This window comes from Pteronotus mesoamericanus, unplaced genomic scaffold (genome assembly GCF_021234165.1).
Source record: "Pteronotus mesoamericanus isolate MK-2021 breed Mesoamerican mustached bat unplaced genomic scaffold, CSHL_Meso_final scaffold_125, whole genome shotgun sequence".
NCBI lineage: Eukaryota > Metazoa > Chordata > Mammalia > Chiroptera > Mormoopidae > Pteronotus > Pteronotus mesoamericanus.
The window spans coordinates 9,983,895-9,992,311 of record NW_026555304.1 but is presented as its reverse complement, the minus strand read 5'-3'; the positions used below and the strand labels follow the sequence as shown (position 1 = coordinate 9,992,311).

Sequence of the window (8,417 nt, the reverse complement as noted above, 5' to 3'; positions counted from 1 at the left end):
CTTTTGTTATTTCTCAGCCCTTGCTTCATTTATCCACAATCTATACACTGGAACTGAGATGCCTGCCTTACACCCTCAGATCAATATGGGGCAGAATATAGAGGTCATAGTTGATCTATTGATATTGTAACACAAATCTCCTTTTAACTTCCTTTAAGTGAAGGATATAGAGTTGCAGTTCAGTGTTTCTCTCTTTAACAAGAAGAAAGGACCTTGCAAAGTGGGAAAATATTTACTGTAAGTGTCCTTCCCCGTTGTTTAGTGGTCTGACTGCTGTTTCCAGGATTCTTCACCAAGGTCTGCAGGCCAGGGCGTGCCCTGTACCAGATGGCTGCACGTACTGCTGACATGGTGTGGTTTTTATGATCCACACTGCCATCTTCTGGGGAATCCCATCTATAGCCAGCTGTTCAAGTTTTAGTGCCAGTGCTCCAAGTCAAAGATGGGTCCACTTCTCTCCGCTGAACCTATTCCAAGGAGCTGAAATGATGATGATGATGATGATGATGATGATGATAAAATGTGGAGAATTCTGAGGTTTACAGCTGTTCTCACTGTTTTAAAAGCACCTTTCATGAAGAGTATAGGTGATAATAAAAGAGAAGAAAATACGTAAGAGTTGTCACTATTTTAGAAAGATGGGAGTGGATGGAATAGCCATGGTGAGGAAGTGGAGAAGATTTGAAAGAATATAATCCATAGTGATTGTCTGTGGATTGGCTTAGGTACTCTGCAAACTCTCGTCTTTATTTTCCAAAATTTGTACAGTAACAGGTTGTGGGATACATGGAGCTGTACTACTTTTCTAGGGCTGCCCTAACAACTACCACACAATGGGAGTTTTAAAACAACAGAAATTTATTGTCTCTCCGTTCTGGAAACCAGAAGCCTGCAAGCAAGTTGTCAATAAGGCTATACTCTCTCTGAAAGCTCTAGGGAAAATCTGTTCCATGTTCTTCTCTCAGCATCTGGTGTCGCCAGCCGTCCTCATCACCCCGATCTCTGCCTCTGCCATCATCACATGGCTGTCTCCCTGTATGTCTCTGTCTTTCCTACTCTTTTAAGGACATCAGTCATATTGGGATAGGGGCCCACACTATTACCTCCACTATGACCTCCTCTTAACTAATTACACTTGCAATGACTTGCAATGACCCTATTTCCAAATAAGGAAATTCTGAGGTTCTGGGAAGCACATGGTCTTTGGGCTCAGATCTTCGCTCAGCTACTAATTAGTTGTTTAACCTCTAGCAAGCTATTGGCTCTTTCTGAGCATTTCTTTTCTCATACATAAGGTGAAGACCAACTGCACAGGATTTAGCTCAGGAGACACTGGGTTATAGTTAACAGATTGTTTCTCATGTAAGTGATAACAATTGGGTCTATTTCAGTCTTATGTGGTTGCTTTGTAAGAAAGACATTGTTTTAAAATCTAAGAGTGCCTGTAGCTACCTAGTCCCTTCCCACCCCTAAGCCCCAGCTCTACGCAAGCCTGACTTTCCAGGACTTGGCTCCTTGACTCCAAGCATGTCCAAGACCTTGGTGTTAATAGAAGGGAGCTGTAAGACCACTGGGAAGAAAGCAGCTCCCTCCTCAACCTGAGTAAATTTCATTGAGGTTGGGTATTGAGGACTTAGAGATGTCATCTGAGAAGGCCATGATACTGACTTATTAGAAATTGTTAACATTTAAGATGCATTCATCTTCCAATAAATTAGAAGCTCAAGAGGCCAGGACTTTCTCATGGGAGGAATGAGGCTGACCCTGTGGGGTACATTTGTACCTGAAGGGAGGTGGTAAAAATGAGTTACCTAAGAGCTTCTTAGCGGTAACCGATTTGCCACCTGAGAAAAAAGGCCCCGAGTCATCAACTTTGGTATTTGCATGAGCAAAATGTTCCTTGTGCTCCCCTGAAAATGTCCATGTGGCTCTGTGTATATGTGTGTTTACAGAATGTGTAAATAAATATGAGTAGAATATGAAACACATGGGCCTGTGTTTATAAAATATGCATCCACTTATGCTAATGAAATTACTTCCATCTGAGAACAAACGGTTATTATCTACAGAAGTGCTATGAACTAGGGAGATTTCTGGAGTTTTTGTCCTCACACATGGAGAAACTGAGTCACTAAAGCAATCTTTTTGTCAGAAAAAGCAGTACATGTGGCTTGTGTCAACAGTGAAACTTTATTGTTTAAGGAGCACATAAAGTAGAAAGAAAATTACCCTCAGAAATCCCATTTTCACAACAAAGGAAGTTTAATTTCAAAATTCACTTCAGTGTTCGATGTAATTGACATCCCACGGACTTCTCCAAGCCTCCGAACAACTTGGTGAGCATAAAAATCTCTGGGGAGCTTAAAATGTTTAAAATGCCTATTTCTGAACCCATGACCAAAGAATCTAATGAAATAGGTCTCAGTGGGTACCAGGAGTTGCCTCCTTAGCAAGTGCCCTAAGTGAGGCGGGGCGAGGACCATGCTGTGAAAAATACTACTGTAATATCCCAGGGGAGGAATGAGAAGTTGTCTTTTTTTACAGTCGGTGGGGTGGGGTGACTCAATGCAAACTCTGAAATCTGACTCCATTGGTGGGTCACAGACTCATGGCTTTGACGTTGCAGAGCCAGGTCTGCACAGGCCAGGCACTTCTTCAGACAAATCAGTTCAGATCTCCACAGCCACTTGCTGAGTCAAAACCCACCCTTGGTGAAACAGAGCTAAACATCTCAACTATGGGTTGTGACCCCCTGATACCAATTTAATGGGTCTTGAGTAACTTTTTTCTTTTTTAATTTTCATCCGAGGACATTTTTTTTCATTGTTTTTGGAGAGAGAGGAAGGGAGAGAAAACAACATTGATGAGAGAAAGAAGCATCAATTGTCTGCCTCCTATAGGCACCTGGACCTGGGATAGTAAGTGTCCTGACTTGGACTGGGGATCAAACCTGCAACCTAGGTATGTGCTCTGACCAGGAATCAAACCCACAACCTTTCAGTTACTGGATGACGCTCCAACCAACTGAGCCACACTGGCCAGGGCTTGAGTAACATTTTAAAAATCTTTTGTATTTGATATAATTAGAGATACACAAGAAGTAGCAAAAATAGTTCAGATTGGTCCTAAGTGAGGTCTCATGTAGTCATTCACCCAGCTTCCCCAATGGCAGCATCTCACATGAGTATAGTATTTCATTAAACCTAGGAAATTGACATTGGCCTAATACATTTGACTGCTACAGATGAGTGACCTTACTCAGACTTCACCAGCTTTTACATACACACCTTTATGTGCATGTGTGTAATTCTGTCACATGCGTAGATTTGTGTAACTGCCACCACCATCAAGATACAGAGCTATCCCTCACCACAAAAGTTGATGTTACCTCCTTATAGTCACCTTCTTCTCCTCCCACCCATTCTGTTCATACCCCTGAAAACTAGTGATCTGTTCTCCATTTAAGCAACATTTTAAATAATGAAATAGGACAGAGCAAATGGAAGATAAGAGAAAATATCAGAGTGCTTTTCAAAGTGGATGGGGAAGTATTGATCTGGGGAACTTTTGTTCTGTTATACATGCATATGTGTATGTATTGGGTTGTGTTAGGGAATATATTTCTTATGGAGAGTTGCAGATAAAAAAACAATTGAGAAATGCCACAATACAAGGCAGCCTGCAGCATCAGCAAAACTGTCCCACCTCACTTGGGCTCACAGTCATGGAGTAGAGGCCATTTTCCTCCTCTGAGAGCTGCTGTTGTCCTCCAGGCCTTTAACTGATGACTACCTGCTTCACATTTGGATGGAAAGTCACCATCTGAATGCTAAGTGTTTTGGATGTTCCTGTTCAGGCCTGAGGAAGGGGGACAAAGGGAAAAGAAGAGGTGAAGGGGATTAAGGATTGTACAAGGCTTCCCCTGGCCCAGCCTCCCCTGGGGCTTAAAAGCTAACAGAAGCCAAGTGATAAGACCCTCAACTCTGCTGACTCCCCAAAGGCTGTTCAAAGGAGCAGATACTGATGTTCCTGGGACTTTTGTTTCCTCTATGAGCCATTTAATGGTATGCTGTGCACAGTCAGGCAATTTCAGAAAAACCTGATTTATCACAATTTTAAATAAAAATATTTGTTAACCTTTTTATTAACTTTAAGAGACGTAAGCCTCTATTTTCTTGTTTCACAAATAAAGCTGGCTGTGTTGGTGTTAGTTAGAGATCCAATCCCATGTTCTTGTCCCACTCCTCTGACTCTTCCTTTGCTTCCACGTTGGCTGGGGTTGCAGCAGCAGCAGGGGCAACAGTGGTGGCAGCAGTCATAAGGGCAGCAGCTACAAATGCAGACAGATCAGCCAAGAAGATCTTGGACTTTTTAGCAAGTGGGAAGGTGTAATCCATCTCCAAAGGCAAAGCCAGTACCCAGTTGTGTTCATTGATGGTAGAATGGGGTAGTGATGCAACAGCTGGCTAACCAATCTGTGGACACGCCCTGGCAATATTTTGGATGCTCTGCAGGAAGCGAGAATGCAGAGGCTCCTTTGGGATGTCAAGCACCTCTGGCCTGCAGATGCTGCCATTGTCAAGCACCTGCTGATTGTTCAGCTCAAGGGGGAGATGTTCAGCAGTGTGGTTGCACTGGCTCCCACCTTGTCTCCGGTTTTAAAAGCTGGGGGTCACTCAGGATTTCAATGGTGTTTCTGGAGATTTTAGTGGTGAGGCCTAAAGCCTGCAAGAAGGACATCTTCTCAGGCCCCAGTCCAGTGTTCTGGGCTGCCACAGTGACTTCACCCTGGGCGATGGCACCAGCACGGGTGGCAGCATGCCCCTGATCTCAGGTGAGGTTCTCCCTGCTGCACAGAATACCCACATTTCTCCAGGGCTGGGTTGTTGTCCTATGCTTGGGATGGCCTTGCACGTTGTGATTCCTGCCCATCGGGACCACAGCCTTACTGCTCAGGAACGTGCAGATCTGCTGCATCTGCTTGCAGCCTTCATTGTCTGTTGCCATAATGAAGTATTTTGGATAGTCATCCAAGAAGTAAATCTTAAAGAAGAAAAGGGCTTCCAGGTATCCCTATCCTCACTGGGCACCACTGGGGTATATTTGGGATTGTCACACAGGTTTAAAGACATTGTCATTTTCACAAAGATACCTGGTAAGAGGAGACATTAACATTCTAAATAATATATTTCATATTAGTAACAGGGATAATATTTTGTAATATTTTTACAGAGAGTACATCTGGCTAGGAAGTAAATGGATGGATGCATGGATGAAGTTACCATTGATTTTCTTTCTTATTCCTTATTTCTAATGAATTAGAGCATCCTCATTCAAAGGCATAGATCATTGCAAATGGCAAGTGTTTGGTGAATTTGTCAAGTATTTCCAAAAACTATGAGAAGTTTTCTCCCTAGGATGATCTTAGCACCCTTTAGTTGTTAATGGACTTGTCCTGCTCAGAAGCTGAGGGATGGACTGTTTCAGCTTGGAAGATAGTGGTGAATGGGTGGGTGCCTAATCCATTCTTAGGTTGCAGATAGCCCTGAAAATAATTTCTTCATGTTCTGTTGCAACATTGGGGTATGAGTTTTAAACATGCTCAATCAACCATATGCCATTGACCTATTTCACCAATCAGTGAAGAGTTGAGAATGAGTCCAGCTCTTAGCACCTGAGCCATTAGCAATATAGCTTGGTTGTTTTATGGAGTCTGGACAGCCTATTCTCAATGCTAAGAATTTTTATAGTTTGGGCCTGAAGTGATTGATTCAGGTCTTTCAAGATACTAAAAATTTGCTTCCAGATGTCACTTGAACAAACATTCTGAAATCACAGAAATGACCTTTATTACAATCATCATTCTTCACTTCAAAACTTTATGTGAGCATTCTTACCTTTGACAGCCAGCATAATTTATTTTGGAAAGGCAATGTCTAATGTTTGCTACTCCATTCTTCCCACAACAAAACTGCACTGATAATCCAAATGCATGTACTGAAGAAAAGGGCATGCATGTGGATGATTGGTGCAATTTTCTCCATTTTCTTTACTTTTTTTAAACTTATAAATCCTTTAATTTCATGTAAATTTGGTACAGAATATTTTTCTTCTTTTTATCAGTGCTATTTCTGTTCTTGTTTTCTATTTTAAATTATATTTTATTGATTATGCTATTACAGTTGTCCTAATTTTTCCCCTTTCCCCACTCCCCACCCCATGCAGCACCCTTCACTCCTTCAGGCAATTCCCCCACCATTGTTCATTTCCATGGGCCATGTGTAGAAGTGCTTTGGCTACTCCATTTCCTACACTGTACTTTACATCCCAATGGCTATTCTGTAATTACCTATTTGTACTTCTTTATCCCCTCACCTCTTCACCCATTACTTCATACTCCCCTCCCATCTGGCAACCATCAAAATGCTCTCCGTATCAATGATTCTGTCTCTGTTCTTCTTGTTTGCTTAGTTTGCTTTTTAGATTTAATAGTTGATGGATTTGTATTTTTGGCCATTTTATTGTTCATAGTTTTGATCTTTTTCTTAAATAAGTCCCTTTAATATTTCACATAATAATGGTTGGGTGATGATGAACTCCTTTAGTTCTTTATTGTCTGGGAAACTCTTTACCTGCCCTTCAATTCTAAATGATAGCTTTGCTGGGTAGAGCAATCTTGGCTGTAGGTCCCTGCTTTTCTTGACTCTGAATATTTCTTGTCAATCTCCTGCAGCCTGCAAAGTTTCTTTTGGGAAATCACCTGAGTCTTATGGGAACTCCTCTGTAGGTAACTACCTGCTTTTTTCTTGCTGCTTTTAAGATTCTCTCTTTATCTTTAACCTTAGGCATTTATTAAAAAAGATTTTATTTATTTATTTATTTTTAGAGAGATGGGAAGGGAAGGAGAAAGAGAGAGAGAGAAACATTGATGTGCGATTGCCTCTTGTACACTCCCAAATGGGGTCCCAGCCTGCAACCCAGGCACGTGCCTTGACTGGGAATCAAATCAGCGACTCTTTGGTTTGCAGGCCAGCGCTCAATCCACTGAGTCACACCAACATTTTAACTTAATTTAACCTTAGACATTTTAATTATGATGTGGCCTGGAGCAGGCCTCTTTGCATCTATCTTGTTTGGGACAGACTTTCTGTGTTTCCTGGCCTTACATGTCTATTTCCATCACTAAATTAGGAAGTTTTCTTTCATTATTTTTTTCAAATAGATTTCCAATTACTTGCTCTTTCTCTTCTCCTTCTGGTACCTCTATGATGCATATGTTGAACCTCTTGAAGGTGTCCCAGAAGGTACTTACAGTATCCTCATTTTTTTTGGATTCTTTTTTCCTCCTTGTTCTGACTGGTTGTTTTTTGCTTCCTTATGTTCCAAACCATTGATTTGATTCTTAGCTTCATCCACTCTACTGTTATTTCCCTGTAAATTGTTCTTTATTTCAGTTAGTGTATCCTTTGTTTCTGACGGAGTCTTGTTTATGCTGCTGAGGTCCTCACTGAGTTCCTTGAGCATCCTTTAAAACAGTGTTTTATACTGTTTATAACTCTGTATCTTATACATGGCTTATCTACATTTCATTTAGTTCTTTTTCTGGAGTTTTGATCTGTTCTTTCATTTGGGCCATGTTTCTTTGTCTCCTTATTCTGGCAGTTTCCCTGTGTTTGTTTCTATGTATTAGGTAGAGCTGCTTTGACTCTGTGTCTTGGTAGTGTGGCCTAATGTAGTAGGGGTCCTATAGGGTCTAAAGGCACAGCCTCCCCTATCATCCAAGCTAGGTATTTGAGGTGCAACCTTTGTGTAGGCTGAGTACACCCTTCTCTTGTAGTTGAGCCTTGGATGCTATTGGAAAATCAATGGAGGGATTTTCCCAGGCCAGTGAGCTGCAAGGACTACCTGTGACCACTGACCACAAATATCCGCCATCTGTGGAGGATCAGCTGTGCAGGGGCAGGGTGGTGGTGCTCTGACATGGCCTGTAGCTGTCCACTGGGTATGCTGGCCCTAGGGTTTCCTGGGTGGTGCAGGCCAAGGTCAGTCCCCACCTGTGTTTTGCCTGGGGCCACCCTTCCTGAGCTAAAAAGTAATCTGAGATGGCTGCTACTAGTGCTGGGCCTGGGGGTCACTGAAGCCAGCTGTTGCTTGTTTGTGTGTGTGTGTGTGTGTGTGTGTGTGTATGTTATTTCTTCTTATTTAAAAAATATCTTAATTGAAGAATAATATTCATAATAGGAAAGTGGACATGTCAACATTATTGTAATGTATGGCTCAATGAATTATCATTAAATAAATATCCCCATATAATTACAATCTGGGTCAAGAAATAGGCTGGTTAACAGCATAGCAGAATATGCCCTCACCCCAGAGCAGGGGATAGTATGTATCTACTCTATTTGCTTCTTTGGTTT

The 8,417-nt window shown here is 41.8% G+C and overlaps 1 pseudogene; it reads right to left on the bottom strand.

Moving 5' to 3' along the window:
• Positions 1 to 4,211: 4,211 nt before the first annotated feature.
• LOC129082269 (60S acidic ribosomal protein P0-like) overlaps positions 4,212 to 8,417 on the bottom strand; it is a 53,263-nt pseudogene continuing 49,057 nt past the window's right edge.